Genomic DNA, 17886 nt, shown 5'->3' on the forward strand with positions numbered 1-17886 from the left:
ATTTTGGACCAGAAAATGTGAGACAGCAGTGACTATCGCTTGTGTCCATCTCAGTTTATCCAAAATCCAGGGAAAAGTGCAATGGGGACCAGGTTGAGATGGAGGGTATCTCGAGACATCATAGAATAGATAGATAGATAGATAGATAGATAGATAGATAGATAGATAGATAACTTTATTTAAACACGGTTAAGGTTCCTTCAGCATGTACAAAAAAAAAAAAAAAAAAAAAATCTAAGATCTATTAGAGCGGTTTTAACTTGACTGTCGTAAAACCTTTCGACAGTCAAGTGAAAACCGCTCTATACCTAACTAAACTAACTCTGATTAAAAATATATTCATAAAATTTTAACTACCTAGCTATTTACAAATAAAAGCTGCTTTTCAAGGATGCCGTGTAAAACTGTATTAATGTATGATCTCATTCAAAACTGTTGCGACACAGTTTGCGTTTAAAATCATGTAAAGAATCTGCAGATCTTAAATCATGGGATAGGCTGTTCCACAGCTTAGCTCCGCTATAGGAGAAACTTTTCTTTAAATAATTGGAACGGGGCAGTGGAAGGACTAATTTATTTTCAGTATTCCTCAATCGATAAGAAGTTATTTCGTCACGAGATACAAATTTAGATGTTAGATAGTCGGGAGTCATCCCATGTACGGTTTTATACATCATAATAGCCGTCGATACTTGTCTTTGGTGTTTAAGCTTACGCCAACCTAGTGCCAGGAACAAATCGTCCACATTACAATCAGAATTAGCGGACATTAGAATACGGGCTGCACGATTTTGGAGCCTCTGCAGCTTATCGGAAAGACCAATGCCGCAGTTGGTCCATACGACATTACAGTAATCAAAATGCGGTTGAACTAAACTGTCGTAAACATTAATTAATACATTAAAAGGAATAAGATGTCGTATTCTTTTAATTGCACCCAAGGCAGAAGCAATCTTTTTACAAATACTCTGTATGTGGCATTCCCAGCTTAAGTTTTGGTCAATATGCACTCCAAGAGATTTTGCTGTTGACACTTGCATCACGGGAGGGCGTTTATCATAAAAGAAGGAGTTTCAGAAAGCTTTGATAGCTTCTGCCTCGACCCAACTAACATAAACTCAGTTTTAGTCAAGTTAAGGGTCAGTTTGTTAGCCGATAGCCATATATACACCTTGTTTAAATCGTCGTTAACGCAGTCATTTATGAGTTTTAAATCTGCGCTGGCATAGGTTAGGCTGGTGTCATCGGCATACATTCTAGGTTGTGAAAAATGCAAGCAATTAGGTAGGTCATTAATATACAGTAAAAACAATAAAGGTCCAAGAATTGTTCCCTGGGGAACACCACATGTAACTAATTTTGGGTTTGACATTGAGCAATTAATTTGGCAAGTTTGGGTACGATTGTTTAAATACGAAGTAAACCATTGGTGACAGGAACCGCGTAATCCATAATATTGTAATTTCGTTAATAAGATATGATGATCAACTGTGTCGAAAGCCTTTTTTAAGTCTAAGAAGACAACGGCATTGATAAGGCCACGATCAACGTTCACTGCCCAGCTATCGGTAGCTTCGAGTAATGCGGTTACAGTAGAATGTAAAGAACGAAAACCAGATTGGTAACGGGATAGAATACGATTCTCAGTAAGATGGTGATACAACTGGTCGTAGACTACCCGTTCAAATACTTTGGCCACGACTGGGATCACCGATATTGGTCGATAATTGGTGGGATCATTTCGTTTACCAGAATTTTTATACAATGGAGTAACCCTAGCCGACTTCCACTCATCGGGAAAAATTCCTGTCAACAGTGATTGATTAAATATTAAAGTAAGAGACTCGGCAATTAGATCAGGGCACTCCCTTAATAATTTAGCTGATATACTATCTAATCCAGTGGCCTTTGATTTACAAAGTTTTGAAAGGAGAGAATAAATATGAGCAGATGTTATTTCCTTGAAGACAAACTCCTTAGAAGTTCCACAAAGAAACTCTTTGTAGGTGGTATCAACATTCGAAACATTTCGACTAAGCCTTGGTCCAATCTCAATGAAGAAAGTGTTCAACAATTCAGCAACTTCTGCTTGATTGCTCGATTTTAGTCCCTGATATTGAATTTCATTTATTATTGTTTTATTAGATTTGCGGGAAGTCAATTCATCTATGAGTCCCATGTTCATCAGTTATCCTCATTAATATAAAACAGACAGATAAAGTACGTGTCTTAGGCATATAACTTCAGATGGATTTGGGCTCCTGGGTTCTTGTTATTTCGGAGCTTTTTTGCGCTTTTGTTCGTTTACGTGCATTGAAACTGAATTTCAGCATTTTCAGTCACTTTCTGCCTTTATAGATGCCGAATAATATTTGTTTATTTGATTTAACTGCGCGCTCACGTACAAGTTATTGCTTTTTATAACAAGGCGCCATTTGTGATTTGCTGCAACTCAACTGCTGTTTAAACTCAGAAGAGTGAAGATCCCTGAGAAATAAGACTATATATACAAAGAACCATCCGTCCAGGATACGTGAATGAGGTTTTGTTAATTTTGTTGAGTTGTTGGAATCCATGTTTCGCGTGTTGTTCAAACGTCCGAAAATGCTGTTTACAAATCCGCTATTAATTTTCTTATTAAAGACATTAAACCACACATATTACTATTTTTAAAAGAGGAAGACCTAGTGTACAGTTTTTGTGTCCGATTAAGGACTTCCTGAAAACCGTGTAATTTTACGTTGCAAAGAAGTCAAATTGTGATATTGTGGGTCGAGACAGTTTTTTTTGTTTGTGGCCGTTAAAAAGAATATTTTCAAAAACTTACCTCATTTCATTTCATTACTCACCTTAAGGTTACTGCACGCAAAAAAGGAGCAAAATCGATTTTTTATCAGGGCCACGATTTTTCCGATTACAGACATTCACTCTTAAATGTTAAAGAAAGAACGTTTTTAATTAACGTAATACGGGAAATATTACGGTTTGTTCACAATGTACTTTATTGAGTCAAAACTCTTCTTTCAAACTCGTTAACACGAGTGCAAAAACTTTTGGCTTCAACTTTCAAACTAATTCATGGTTAACATGAAAAAGAAAAAAACCCTTTGAGTGAAATCCTTAGAAAACACTGGGAATTAAGGCCAACAAAAACATGGCGCCAAAGAATGCCCTTGGCCCCAGTTTTTTCACTCCACTGGTGTCCGGTGTGGTATCAGGTGTGGTATGCGGTGTGGTACAGGTCAGCGAACATGAAGTAAGAAAGCTCGTCATGTTAAGGACCTTGCACCCTGAAAAAGAAGGAGGGGAGTTATTCTGCTGAAATAAAGGAGGTGACTCCCATATCAGAAGTACAGGGATCCTCTTCGGAAAATTAGAATTTACAGTCAAGTAATTCAAAGTTAAGCTTACCCACCAAGATCCATTTATGAATTCATTATTCAAAAATTGAATCTGTTAATTTGTAGAAGTAGATTTCAGATTCATCCCTGCATTCAAACACGCAGTGAATTTACACGCGAGGTAGTTATGAAATTTCCGCCGGTTCGGTTTGCATGAATTTGATGTAAATGTCTTTAAAGCAATTTTATCCACTCAAAGATTTTCAATCTGACCAAATACAGAGAATAAAAAGTTTACTGCTCATTACGCATACAGGAATGCAGATTTGAATTTGTTAGTAGTTGCAGCAACGACTACCTGGTTCATTTTTTCAAATAATCGATTCGTTAATGGAATCTATACGCTTGACCTTGCCTTATTGTAACCCCTATATATTTAACAGAGACCATCTGGGAATTGTTGTACCAATACAGGAAACCAAATTCCCGAACCAGTTAACAGCTGAAGTAAAACTTAATGGCAAGAAAGATTTTGAAATTGATGCTGTCTTCGATACAGCTTTGACGGTTTTTTCATTTTTCTTTCTGTATTTTTTAACATTTTTATATAACCACCATAAGCTAGATCTGTATGGGCAAAAAAATAGCATTTACCTCATCAACACTCACACTAACCGAGACCAAACTCTGAACTTTTTACACCATAAAGACACGCCCAGCATCCCCAAAGTGTAATTTATATGGGAGTCTCCCTCGGAGAGGGGGGGGGGGGGGTGGGTTGAAATTCTTTAGTGTTACGTTCTTACCGTTGTAGTCGCTAGCTGAGTCACACGAAGCGTTGTTGGAACAGTTCTTTTGTTCGAAGTCCTGAGTCGACGTAAGATTCGTCATCTTCCCTTTCAAGGTGATACACTGATCCAATCCATTGGGGCAGGTAAGTTTGGGAACTTTACCACTGTCGCATTTGCTTGCCCCTGATCCAGGGACATTGGTACACACTGGACACTCAATACCAGACACTGGAAATAAATAAAACCGTCGATCATTATTTTTTGGCAGTCGTGAAAGAAGAACCCTTTGATTTTCATAGCGTGTCAGCTCTGAGATAAAATACTAGAAAAGAAAAAAGACTCGTTGCATACGCATTTAATGCAAGATGTGTACTTCCTGGTCTTTGGGAAAAGGATGGACTGGGGTGGTAGTGTTTTTGAAGGTAGAACAACAATGATGTCCATTCATTACTAAGAAATAGATCTTTATCAGTGCGAAAATTTCAGTCAATGAAACTAATGTTAAATATGACCAGGAAATATTTCAGTTTCTGGCATATTCATTACAGATTTCAGTGTATCAAGTAGAACATTCATTTAGGCTAACTAAAATAGCGTTTTATCGAAGTATAAATTGAGCACATAGTGCTCCATAACCGTAAATATTCTGAGGCAATGTTCACACTATGACGTAAACAGATACCAGATAGGGCTTCTGAGGAGCGATTCCATTTTCTAGGGTTAATCGCAGGTCAACCAGGCCCAATTTTAAGATTGAGAAGACCACCCCGGGAACCCAGGGTGGATTTGATTTTGTACAGGGCCCAAGCCTCCTTTGCTTGGCCGCGCGTTGATCTGTTAAATACATCATATATCATGGTAGCGGCCATGTTTGGATTCTCTTCTTCCAGCTTCAAAACGTCTGCTGGATCTCTTTCGATTGCTAAGGAAGCTTCATTTGTTTCTATATCAGGGGCAGTCCTATTTCTACGAACTTAGCGTCGGTTTATTTACCGTTGGAGTTCGAATTTTGTGAAAGGTCGTGTTGTAAGGGAAACGATGGCGGCTGAGATTTCATCTTGCAACCTACCTTGTTTATTTCATTGTATGGAGGGAGAAATTGAGCATATTTCACGAAACTCCGTGTGAGCATTAAGAACAACAACAACCAACTGCAGTTTAGGTTTCATTGACTTTTATTCACTTTTCGACCTACAAATTTTAGGATCGTAACTTTACCCCCACACAATGGAACACTGTAGTTTTACAGTGTTCGTACCGTGGAACGAAGCCCAAGTCATTTGTGGATAAATCTTCATTTTCGCGAATAGAACTAAATCAATAAGAATAATTATTTTGAAGAGCAATTTCTTTCCAATATCGGATATGTAGCGCTGGATTTGAGGCACGCTTTAGTTTCACAACATGAGGCTAGTACAGTGGGGGAGGACCAAGAGAGCGGTCGAAAACAAACCTAACAGCCCTCATGCATGTTTACGCCAGGCGAGCAAATTTCACCACTGAGCGTTTTCTCGGAAACGAGGCTCGGTGTGGAAATTAGTACATGAATTAGTGCCATTGCAGACGTAGCGCACACCTTACAGTAGTAAGGGGGGTCACCCTGGGCTCGACCAATCAGAAAGCCGGATATAGGTCACGTGGTACAAATGGACCAATCAGCGTGCAGCAAGAGGTCATGTGACCTGTCAATCAAATTTTCATATCAAATGACGTCATAGGGGTGGTGACGTCATGGGTGTGGTCGATGACATCCTAGGGGTGTGGTCGATGACGTCATAGGGGTGATGACGTATTGTAAAAGTGACCTAGTGTCACGTTGGGGTGTGGCCCTGTAACCCTATAGCCTTGTTACCCTCACTCTAACCCTAAGGGCTCTTATATATGAAGACGAACCTGATGGCTCGTCCATGTGGGAACCCTAAGAGAGAATTCACGAGGGCGCATGCGCACTAGAGACATTTGGTGTTTTGGGGGGTCCACGGTGTTCTCCTCGGTCCTGACCCCTAGGGCTAGGGTGGAGCCGAGTCGAGGTCCCCCCTGGGCGGTCACGTGATGATTCCCTAGGGAATTCAAAAAAAAGGAAAAAAAATAAACGCATGTTTTTGGTTTCAACCGAGGTTTATTCTGATCACCCTAACGTTTACAAACGGGAACGTGTGCCCGACCCTACGGGTGTGGGGCGTCCCTACCATGGTTTTAAAATGGGTACGGTTCTTGAAGGAAAGGCAAGTGCTCCCCCCAGTAGGGAGAGTCTACGTCCGAGAACAGGACGGACAGGACCATGTCGTCCACGATGTCCTGACTGGGTCGATAGCCGTAGGGGTACGTCATGCCGGTACTGGCATCCAGTACTCGTTTGTCTTGGACCATGGAGTAGGTCTTGCGTTGTGGCACGGAATGGAGCGTCTTGTCGGTGACGTTCCGTACGATGTGATGGGGGTTGTCGACCGACAGCGTTCTGGGACGATCGAGAGGCTCGTCGATGTCTTTTTGCACCAGGTTTCGAACACTCTCGAAGTTCAGGACGGCTTGTCCCCGGGCGTCCAGGGTGAAGCCGCGCACTTTGCAACATTCCTGTCCCGAGCGGGTACGGTAGGCGTAATTTTTGGGTCCGCCGGCCACGAATTCGTCGATGACGTCGCCTTTCAGTTCGTCCTTGAATTGGCCCAGGAAACGTCCTCGCGGCAGGTGGGTCTCGCCTTGGGTGGCCAGGTACACCACGGAATCCGTGTCCGTGTACAGGACGCGGGTGTGCAGGGGGAGCAGCCCGTCCTGATACAGTTTGACGCGGGCGTGGGCCGTGGTGAAGGCGGCCACGAAGATGTTGGTGTTGGTACCCAGTTCGCCCACGTCTTCTTTGAACGAGTGGTACACGTCGATCATCTGGTCGCCGGCCGGCAGGATGCGATGGATGTCGCGTTCGCCGTCCAGAAAGATGTCGAAGAAGCTCTCGGGGTCCTTGCAAGTGGTCACTTGGGTCTTGTTGGTGCGTTGGCCGAATTTGCCCCAGAAACTGTTGGCCATCAATTTGCCCAGCGTGCGTCGACCCTCGTTGCGTTCGATCTTGGCCGGATCGAGGATCACCCCTTCGACGCGCCGAAACTCTTCCAGGTACTCGATTTGCAAGGCGGGATCTTTTTCCACCTCGGGCGAGGGCCAGCCGTCGGCTTCCTGTTTCACCTTGATCCAGGTATTGATGTAATCCCTGAACAGGGTGGTGGAGGTCTGACGAAAGTCCCACAGTTCGTAGATGTGGAGAATCACGTACCCTTGGTCCAGGGCCAGCACCAATTCGGGCGTGCACCAAGTCCCCACGAAAGCGCGTTCGCGAGGAGTGTGGTCGCAGATGTGGGTGCGTTCCGTCCAGGGTAGGGGCACTTGTTGTCGGGCACATTGGACGCACAGGGGAAACAGCAACTTGCCGGCCACGCGGACGGGTAGCACGGGATGAAACAGGTAGTGAGGTGGCAGGACGCGGCATTGGACCAACCCGTACGATTGTTGGCGCACCAGTCGGTCCCAGTCTTCGGGTGTCTGGCAGGTAAACTGCGTGTGAATGACGGGATGACCCACGGGGTACTTGCAGTTCTTATTGACCCAAGGGTACAGCGACGTGAAATCGTCGTAGAAGATGTGTTGGTCCGGCTGGGCCTGACAGTGGGCTCGCACGGCTTCGGTCCGTCCGCCGAAGAAGGCGTCGCGGGGATCCAGGGGCGTCACCAGATCCAGGGTCTCGGCCCACAGGCGCAATTCGGGATCCTCCCTCTTTTGGGCTTCCCACTCGCACTCCCATTTTTCGATCACCACGTGTCCGCCTTGACGAATACGTTCGGCCCGTTGGACCGTGCGCGTGTACAGTTCGTGGGGCGTGGCCCCGTCGAGTTTGGCGTGCCGCTGGTGTCGCTGGGGAAAACAGTCGGGGCACCCGTGGTAGAAACACCCGTAGAATTCGTACACGAACCCGGTGCGCGGATCGTAGCCGTCGCTGTGGTAGCGATGCTCGCCGATCCGGAACAGCACTTCGCCTCCGTTACGACTGTGGCGTAGGCGGGGTTCCCCGTCCGTGGGTGGGGGCAGGATACGTTCTAGGTGGTACAACCATTCCAAGGCGACTCTCGATTGACGGATCTGGGGATGCCAGCCGTGCAGGGGTTCGACGGCCAGGGTTTTGGGTCGCAACCAATGGCGACGGTAGGCCACGTTGCACGCCGAGGCGATGGTGATGCATTGTTCGAAGGGGTCAAACTCACAAATACCCCTGAATTCGCGCTCGAAGAGGGTACACGCCTGTTTCAGGATCCGGACGTCGGACTGACAGTATTTCAACAGTTCGGCTTGCAAGTTGAACACGCGATGCGACGCCACTTGGTCCGCGTACCATCGTTCGAAGTCGGCGCGACGGGCCGGTTTCATGCCGTCGGGATCGTAATACTTTTTGTCCGGCATGGCCCCTACGTACTGCTGTAAGGTGGGGATGTTAAAGAAGTGGGGGAAGAACCCCTTGGCTTCTTCCCGCAAGCCGAAGGTCTGGGGAAACGAGGCTAGGGCCATGGGAAAAAAGTTCAAACTGTCGATGAATTTGATGCCGCCGGGGATGGAGACGCTCAACAGTTTGGCCCCGTTGACGATCTGCGAAGGCTGCACCGCTTGTTTGTACAGTTCCTCGAGCAGCAGGTAACTGTCGTACCCTTGGAAATTATGCGCGATCAACACGAACGGGCGGCGTCCGGGGTCCGTCGCTCTCAGGTTCCACACCCAGGCCATGAAGTCTTGCATGGACGGAAACTGGTAACGTTGATCGTCCAGACTGGTCTCGGCGCATACCAGGTTCACGCGATGCGCCTCCCCTCCTTCCTGCATGCACTCGCAATCGAAAAAGATTTTGACGACGGTCTGTTCCTCCTCGGGCACGGGTCCCGGCTGGCCGGCGACGGTGCTGCTGCTGCTGCTGGTGGGGTGTTTGCGTTTGGGGCCTCTTCGATTTTGAATGGGCTGGATGAAACATTTGTGGGCCCACACGTCCACCGTGGCTTTGCAATTGTAGCACGGTTGGTAACCGCAGAGGTGACTGAGAAAGTCTTGGAAATTCTTGAAGGTGCGTCCGCAGTGCCCGCAACACCGTAGTTGGGCACACACGTTGTCGAAGGTCAGCGGGTGGACCCTGTCGCCACTGGGAGAACGGATGGTGTGCAATTCGAGGCACCGAGGCCCAAAGAAACGGCGATGACAATGGGGGCACAGTTCGGTGGCGGCGTCTCGGGCATGGTGGGTGGCAAAGTCCGAGCAGTCCGTTTGTTGGCAGCAATAACACTTGAAACCGGGACACCGATGATGACGAAAGTCCCTGGTCTTCTACCCTTTGCGACACTGTAAGCAAAAGTAGGACACGCCAAAATACGCGTTCAATTTGGTGATGACGTCGTAATGGCCCTGGTGAGCTAAGAGAATCAGTTGGTATTGGGCGGTCGGGCCGCAATGCACGATGGCATTCCCGTGATCGGCCGAGACCACGATGACTTGGTAATCGGGCAACACTTTTTCGAAGGCGCGTATTTCGGGCAACCCGCAAGGCCCTTCGGGCACTTTGGCCAATTGATGCAATTCGCGGGCTTTGGTCGTTTGGAGATTACGTCCGTGCCGGATGCAGTTGAAATCGCACAAGTGTTGGGCACTTTGATCCTTGTGTCGTTGGGCTCGTGCCGTCACCAGGGCCCGCGCGCAACAGAGATCGTCCTTGTTGGTGATCTCGATACAACTGTTTTTGGCCTTGACCATCGTGGCAAAGGCGTCGGACCCGAGTTTACGACGGCCCGTGCCGCGCGGTGGGCGCACGTAGGTCAAGTCCACCACGAACGTATCGTCCACGGCAAAGTCCTCGTTGGAGTTCAAGAGGGCCGTCATCTGTTCGAGCAGATGCCGCGCGGGCCCTTGCGTGTGGCGCCAATCTCTCACGCGTACGCGAGCACTGGTAAAATTATTGGCCAAGCGGTTGGATCCCAGGTAGATCTGCAAATAATCGTCGTCGTGCCATGGCCGCGATTGGTCTCGGATGGCTTGGCCCAGGGCGCGAATCACTTCCTCCGAGGCGTCGCCCGAGCTGGGTTGTCCTTGCAGTCGTGCCCGGAACGTTTGCCAGGTGACGCCGAACGAGGGGCGGTGACGGACGGTGTAGGGAGTGAGCTGGAACCGCAGCCCGCCACCGGATTGTCCTTCGGCGGCTTGTAACGCTTGCAGACACGCTTCGTCGTCGCTGTTGCTGCTGCTCGGCAGGCGTTCGTCGCACTGCAATTGGCGTCGACTGTTCAGTTCGTCGCTGTCCGGGGTCGACTCGCTGGAGGTGCCCTGAAGGTTTGAGAAAAAACAAACCGAGTCAAGTTAGTCCCGAGAAAAAGACAATGCATCAGTGGATGGAACGACAGTGGGAAAAGTGGGAAGTAACCGTGTGAATTGAGGGAAGGGAAATGGTGTGAGAGACAAAAAAGAGGGGGAAAAAATGGAAAAAGATGGAGGAAGGTGATGGCCAAAGTGCGAGAAAGAAATGTGGGAAACAGGGCACAGACCGACATTTCAAATGGATCAACAAGTAGAAAACATGGAGGAAAAGAGGGGGAAGAAATTAGCGTAGGGTGACTTGGTCCAACAGTACAACTGGGGTCAAACCAGGAATGATTTGAGTTGTCAATGGATCCAACTACTCCAACCGGCAGACCGACTACTCCCAAGAGCCTTCAGTTGACAAACTTATAAGCCCTGACACGCAGAACACACCACCAAGACACTTGGGGGGTGGCCAAGCTCCTTTCTCCAGGAACTTAGCGCAGGTGATGATGGAGGTACAACCCTATTCAGAACAGGCATACCACAGCAGCAATGCACACCCACATGGCTCATGCCAGTTGTGCCACCAATTCCCAGGGATAAAAACACCTCAAGGAAGTTAGGAGAAACCCACCCTGAACACGAGTGTCAGCCAGGTGGGTAAACCTCGACAAGCTGACCCGAGTCAACGGAAAAGCTCTCTAGCCTCTCAAGTCCCAGTGACCCTAACCTGATATCACCGCCAAAGAGAGACCTTCAGATCGACTGATTCTGCTGCCACGCCCAACAGAAAAAGTGTTCACACACACACATGCGATGCCAAAGAAGCAGAGGGTTGTCCCCTTCCCATCTGTCAAAATCAACAGACGAAACCAGCGTCATGAAAGGTCCAAGCTACACAGGGAGAATCCCTCGAACGGGGAAGTCCAAACCACTTACTTGTCCTTGAACTCCAACTTGCCCGTGAACTCCAAGCCAAAGTGCTGCTGATGATAAAGGAGGGAACGTCCATGTCAGAGCTTGGAGGGCTCGTCGGGCTCTCCCAAAAGCACCGGCGATCAGAGATCTTAACAGCAAGGAGGAAAGGCGTCCATGAAGGATCGACGGTCTCCTCCGCCAAAGAGAGGAAAAGCGATGGCAAAAGCAACCCACTTCTCCTAAAAAACTCGGGACCAGCTGGTCCCGACAGACCAACAGTAGAAGAATCAGATCCAACCCAATAGTCACCATCGTCGACAGCGTCCATCGGCCAAACATGAAGTAGAACCAACACACCTGTACCTACAAATGACAGGTATGCACGAACACCATGTTGTTCCATACCACACAAGGAGGGGGTGGTTTCGTGCAGTGACCTACCTTGCAAAGCCCAGGAAAATCTCCCTAATCATGTCCCACAAAACCAATGGAACTCTGACAGTCCAATGGACCTCGATGACGAACTTCCACGAGTCCAAACAAGGGCAGCTGGAATGAATCAGGAACCCTGTGGCAGTGAAAATGAATGATTCAGGAACCTTGTGTCAGTGGTTGGTCTGCATCGATTGGCTTACCTATGCCAGTGACTGAAAAGACTTGCTTGGGTCTAGGGTCCTTGGCAGAACAAGCAGTCAACACACCAACCGATGAAGAAAGGCTGGAACAGATGTCCCACCCAAATACGACTGCAAGGTGGAATGGACTTGCTTGGTGTCGCACGAAAGGCTATGGAAAGGTCTTTTTTGGTTCTCGTTGAGTGGTGTCATCAGTGTCCAGGCCACAGTGTTCCCCCAAACACAACGCGTTCGACTCGTCAGGCTTTCTTTGTAAGGAGACGACCCTCCACTTCCATTTCTTCCGATTACAAGGACAAGCCATGGAAAAACGAGAGCGCACAAACAGAGAGAGCTATCCATCCAAGAAGCACCAAGAAGCCGATGTTTCGCCCAAGACACGTCACGTGCTCGAGGATCCATCAGGGATCGATACAGAAGATCATTACCAAAAAAGTCACCAAAGAAGCCAATCAACAGGATGTGTCCTTGTGAGGAAAGCACAGACGAACGCATCGAAGGCCAGTCCCTGGGTCAAGGGAGACTGATGGTACAAGGAATACTACCTGGGGAGAGTTGCGATGTCAAGTCCACTTGGTCCAGTCTGACAAGTTGGGGACCTGTCACGGAAGCAAGACCACTCCCAGTACCCGGAAACACCCCTTGGAACGAGTCACTGTTGCAATATCACTCTCCCCCTGGAACAGTCATCCCCAAACCCTGTCTCCTCTGTGGTGGAGGTGTGACCCCATTCAGACGAAACCACTTCTCTAGGCAAAGATGGGTACAGTGATGGTAAAGCCAACATCAGGCTGGTCAAGTCCTCGCAGCTTAACAACGTCTGCTCGGTGAACAACAGTCTACAAGATGACAGCAAGGGTGTGGTCACAACCGGGGGAACTGCAAGGATGACTCTGAACGCTCCAAGCTATCCCACAGCATCTCAAACTGATCACAAGGGATTTTTTTCGTCGACAGTTTTTTCAGGTGGTCCTGTTACCCATTACCAAGGCAACCGAACAGTGGATGTCTGGAGTAACCATGCTTGTTCTGGTGGGTCTGTAAACTCGTTCTTCCCAGGCCTCAGGACATGCACCCCTCGGCAAAGACAATGGTGCCAAGGACAGTCATACCAAGGACGAGAGAGAGACTCAACACGCCATCATTTCAAAGGCCACCAAAGATCAATCGTCTGGCTGTTATTGGCAAGGAGTTCACCCTAACCTTGACTGCGGACACAGGTCGAGGGTGCTGTTGGACCTTCATTTTTCAAAGGGCCAGTCATCTTCCCAGTGTTAAATGACAGTCAAGCCATCCAGAGGAGAATCGTCAAAGGGACAGGAATGCCAAGCTAGGAGACGTACCCAAGTGGCGCAAAACGGATTGAGAGGGAGAGAGTTCTTGGCCAGCACGAAGAAAAAAAAGGTAGTGGATGACAGGACAGCCAAGAAAGTCAACGAAACCTGCTCCTCCTATGAGAAAAAACCGGCCAGAAAATAATACCAAAAAAAACAGAGACAGCTTCTAAAACAGGTGCCAACGAGAAATCCATACCGTAAGGGAAAACAGGGGAAAGGGAGCAACGTGGACTCCACCTGAAGGTATCACAGCCCACTGGAAGACGACCCGGGAAAATTCAGCAAAGCGAGACGGAGTGAAACGAGGTGTCGGATCCTTTGGAGCACAAGGTCTCCATCACGCAAGACATCCCGTTGAGTCTAGAACGGCGTTTGGGACTGACTTGACCCGGTTTGTCTTCGACCAAACCGGGGTGGGCTCAGGTTCACATCACGGCCCAAGTCCCATGTCATGCACGAAAAAAAAGAATGGTTTACCTGCGATGGCCTGGCGTCGCGGCGTGGTGACGATGGTGGTGGTGGTGGTGGTGGTGGTGGTGGCACCTAAGTGGAACGAACAAAGGAAGAATGAGCAAGGGGTGTTAGGGGCGGGGGAGAATTCAACCGATGGGTTCCACTTACCGGATCGTCGTCGGGAGGACCGGCGGAAGACGGTGGCGGCGGCGGCGGTGGATCCATGATCTGTAAGTAAACCCCATGGTTAGAATGAGCGTGAGGGGGAGCAGGGGCGAGGGGACATTCCAACCATGAACTCCACTTACCCGACAATTGCCAACACAAGCGTCGAAAACGGACCAGACCCAACTCTTGTTGACAGTGAGGGCACGTGGGTGTAGGACGGGACGGAGTGACGGCCAAGGAGGCGTACAAACAGGCTTTATGGACCAGCACGCGGCAACAGGGTGTACGGATGACGGCTCGGACCAGTTCCCTCGCGCACAAAAGACAACTAGCAGTAAAAGTGAAAGGCCACACCATTCCAGTAAAGATCGCATGAGGACTCTTTTGGGTTTGAGTCGACTGGGTGAGAGAGACCTTTTATGGGGTGTGAGGAGGGGGTCTCATTTCATCACACCCCCCTCTAAAAAGGCCCCTAAAAGAGGGGGGGATACCCCCCCATCCCCCCTTCTTTGGGGTGGGCCGAGAGAGCCCGGGACCCAGGCCAGAGAGGGTGATATATAGAGCAGGGGATTGCCCGGTTCATGTCACTGCAAACCGGTCGGTGAATGGCCGCGTCCTTTTGTACCATCTGATTCATCGGCCTGGTTTGTTGTTCATGTTTGGTTCCTGTTAAATAAGACACCGGCTAACTCCCATGGCGTCCCATTTGAAGATCAAAGGCAACGAGGCCAAATGTTTTTGTTCTGTTCACCAAGGGGCCAACATTGCAAAAGGTACGTTGGAAAGAGTGATTCACCCTTACCCTCGACGCCATACTCACACCAAGCCGCGAGCCCCTTGCCATTGCGTGTGGATATTGTGTAGGGTCTTTATGGTGGTACAGTGTACGCCCGTCAACGTTCACATGTTCTTGACCCAGCGAGAGCGTGGAGGTCCTCACCCCGTGTTGGATCATGCCGAGTGTTACAACCACAGCGGGTGGGTGTGCAATTGCCATTATTATGGGGTTGGTCAATCGGCAACGCCCGACTCGGACTGAACTCTTTTTTCTGTTTTTTTCAGACGGTGTACGTATCGAGAGCGAGAGTTTGGAGCAGTGCCAGTGGATGTACAATATGTTTTCGCACCATTGTTTACCCAACCCCTCGTGGCATTTTACCCTATTGAAGAAGGAACTGCCAGCACTCCTCCGATGTTTGACGACGGGCAATTCCGACAAAATCAGCAAGCGGTTGTTGGGCATTTTTTCTTACCTTACCAAGTACAACATGGAAACCAAGACCCTCCCGCCCCCGGAACCCATCGAATTACGGGCCATGATTTGTTGCGGGTTGACGAAGGAGATGCTGCCTCTACCAACAGCCATCAAAATTCATCCATCATTCGATTTCTTGAAAATCTTGTTAACTGAAGCGGACATTGTACCCGATGACGATATTCTCGTACGTCCCGTCTTTAAAGTGTACGGTCGTTGTGAACAGTGCCAAACCATGTTGCGTCAGTGCCCCACCGATAAAGATGTGGGTTTGGGTGCCACGGAAGTCATGTACGTGATGATGCCGCCCGAATGGTCGGAACCCATCGATTGGGAAGCTGAGGGATGCTCTTAAGGAGCCCAGGACGGGAACTAGGGACGATCTTCAAGTGTGACAATCTTCAAGTGTGACAATCTTCAAGTGTGACGCGATGAAAAAAACTGAGATGTAAACTGTATAGTGTGAAATGTAATATTTAATAGGTCACTAGAACTCTACTTTAGTTACACAACCTCGAGACAATAGCACTGCCTGTATTAAGCGACAATAAACATGTTTGGTTACAGTTTCAATTTGCGTTTCGCTTGCATTATTTTTTTGACGACGCGTTCGGTCATGGTCTTTTTTCCCGGGAGGGTTTGAATGGCGCGAATCATCTTGTCGTCGGCTTTCCACTTGTCCTGGAGATTGCGCGCCCGAGAATAATCAATGTCGTGCTGTTTGGAAATGCGGTCCAGCCGGTTGATGCCGGGATCCCCGCGCTTCAGCCGTTTCTCCAAATGGGTGCCTGGGCCCATGTATTGATACCCCGGCCAATGAAATTCGATGCCTGTCTTGCCCAACCATTTTTGGACGTCCAAACCCCGACCGATCATGCGACGGCGGCGCTGTCCACGGCGCGACGCGCGGCGGCGGCGTCTAGTAGTCCTTGCCATCGAGTTTCCGCTTCAACTTTTCACCCCACTTGCTCCAGCCGGGTTGACGTTTCAACTTCTGCGTTTCTTTGGGCACCTTGGGGAGATGATAACTGAAGCGGATTTTTTTCTTCTGGGTGGAAGCAGGGGACTTGCCTTTGCTCAAGGTCGACGTGCCTTTGCTCTTGGACGTACTGGGAATGGGCGCGGCCAATTCCTCTTCCCAATCGTCGGCCGGTAACGGGACCGAGAAGGCCGGCTTGGGTGGAACTTTCGGTTTAGGTTTCCCTTTGGGTGTGGCCTTGGGTTGGGGCGTGCTGCTTTTTATAAGCGTTTTCAAGAAGGTCTCCATGGGTCCTTGGGCAAACTGGTCGTCGTCGTCGTCGTCGTCGGCCCCCGCCGCCCCTCCGGCCGCCGGCAAATTCATGGTCCGCACGCGTCTGGTGGCTCGACGCACCTGGGGTCCCAGGGCTTTGATGCGGATCTTTTTGGTGGCCGGCGGGATCTCGGGGGAAGCCAACAAGACGTGTTGTTTGGCGGCCAACCGCGCGGCATGCGTCAACCGCGAATTCTCCATCAACGTGCCTTTGTAATGGTCCACCAGTTGTTCCATGTCCGCTGGGGACACCAGGTACTTTTTCTGGTACGGCCCGTGACTCATCTTGACAGGCAATGACGACACACGCGATCCAAGGCGTGCCACACACCCGCCCCAGTTTGAGCCATCATGACGTGCCGTCGCCGTTTTATGGAATGCTTGCGACGCGCCATCTCGCGCAAGGCCTGCTTGTGCGGACGCAACTGATCCAAGAGTCGAGGCGGGACGGTCACATTCCCTTTCAAGGTGTTCATCACCAATTCACTGATGGCATTGACTTGATCGGCATTGGCATGCTGCAATCGTTCCCGTCGCACGTGCTGGTCGGCTTCTCGCAACACGCTCCGCAAAAAGGGCAGTTGTCGTTGTAGGCGTCGCACCATGGTGTCGTGTTCCCTGGGACACACGTTCGAGGGTGTCTTTATAGGATTACTTGGCCCCGGTCATCTTGAACATTCGGTGGCACTGGTTCGCTTGCACCTACTACCAAGAGATTTTCCCCAGGCGTTTCTTGCGCGCGACCTTCTCGGCAGCCATGGCGAAAGGGATGAGAAAGGGTAAAATTCCCCCTCGTTGGTAGTAGCGTCGTCGGCGTCGTCTCCGTCCGCGTCGAACCATGATGCGAAGTGATGGGGTAAGGAACCGACGCTATTTTTATACCGTGTTGGGGGTGGACAAACGCGACGAGGTGCGATAGACTTCGGGTTCGCCTCCATCCTTGTAGACCGTGGTGACGGTATTGGTATGCGTGATGCCGGCAATACGGCGCCCCACTGACCGTTGACGAGCATCTTCGGCTAACAGATCCATCTGACGTCGTAATTCGTCTTGATTCATCCGTGCTCGTCGAGGGGGTGTGCCACGGCCACGGCCACGCCCACGGCCACGACGGCCCCCGCCGCCGCCGCCACCGCCACCCCCGCCGCCGGGCGGGCCTCCATCGTCGTCCCCGCCACCCCCTCCGGGTGGCACCCCGCCGCGTCCCCGGCCTCGACCTCGACCCCGGCCTCGGCCTCGACCTCGACCTCGCGGTGCCGGGGGTGGTGAAGGGGTCCGGGGTGTCGGGGGACGGTTGGTGATATATTGGTTCAATTGATCCTTGGTGAGACCCACGGACGTCAACAGGTTCTCCATCTGCCCGGGCGGAAAATTCCCTC

The sequence above is a fragment of the Porites lutea genome, chromosome 13 (assembly GCF_958299795.1).
Source record: "Porites lutea chromosome 13, jaPorLute2.1, whole genome shotgun sequence".
In the NCBI taxonomy this organism is placed as follows: domain Eukaryota; kingdom Metazoa; phylum Cnidaria; class Anthozoa; order Scleractinia; family Poritidae; genus Porites; species Porites lutea.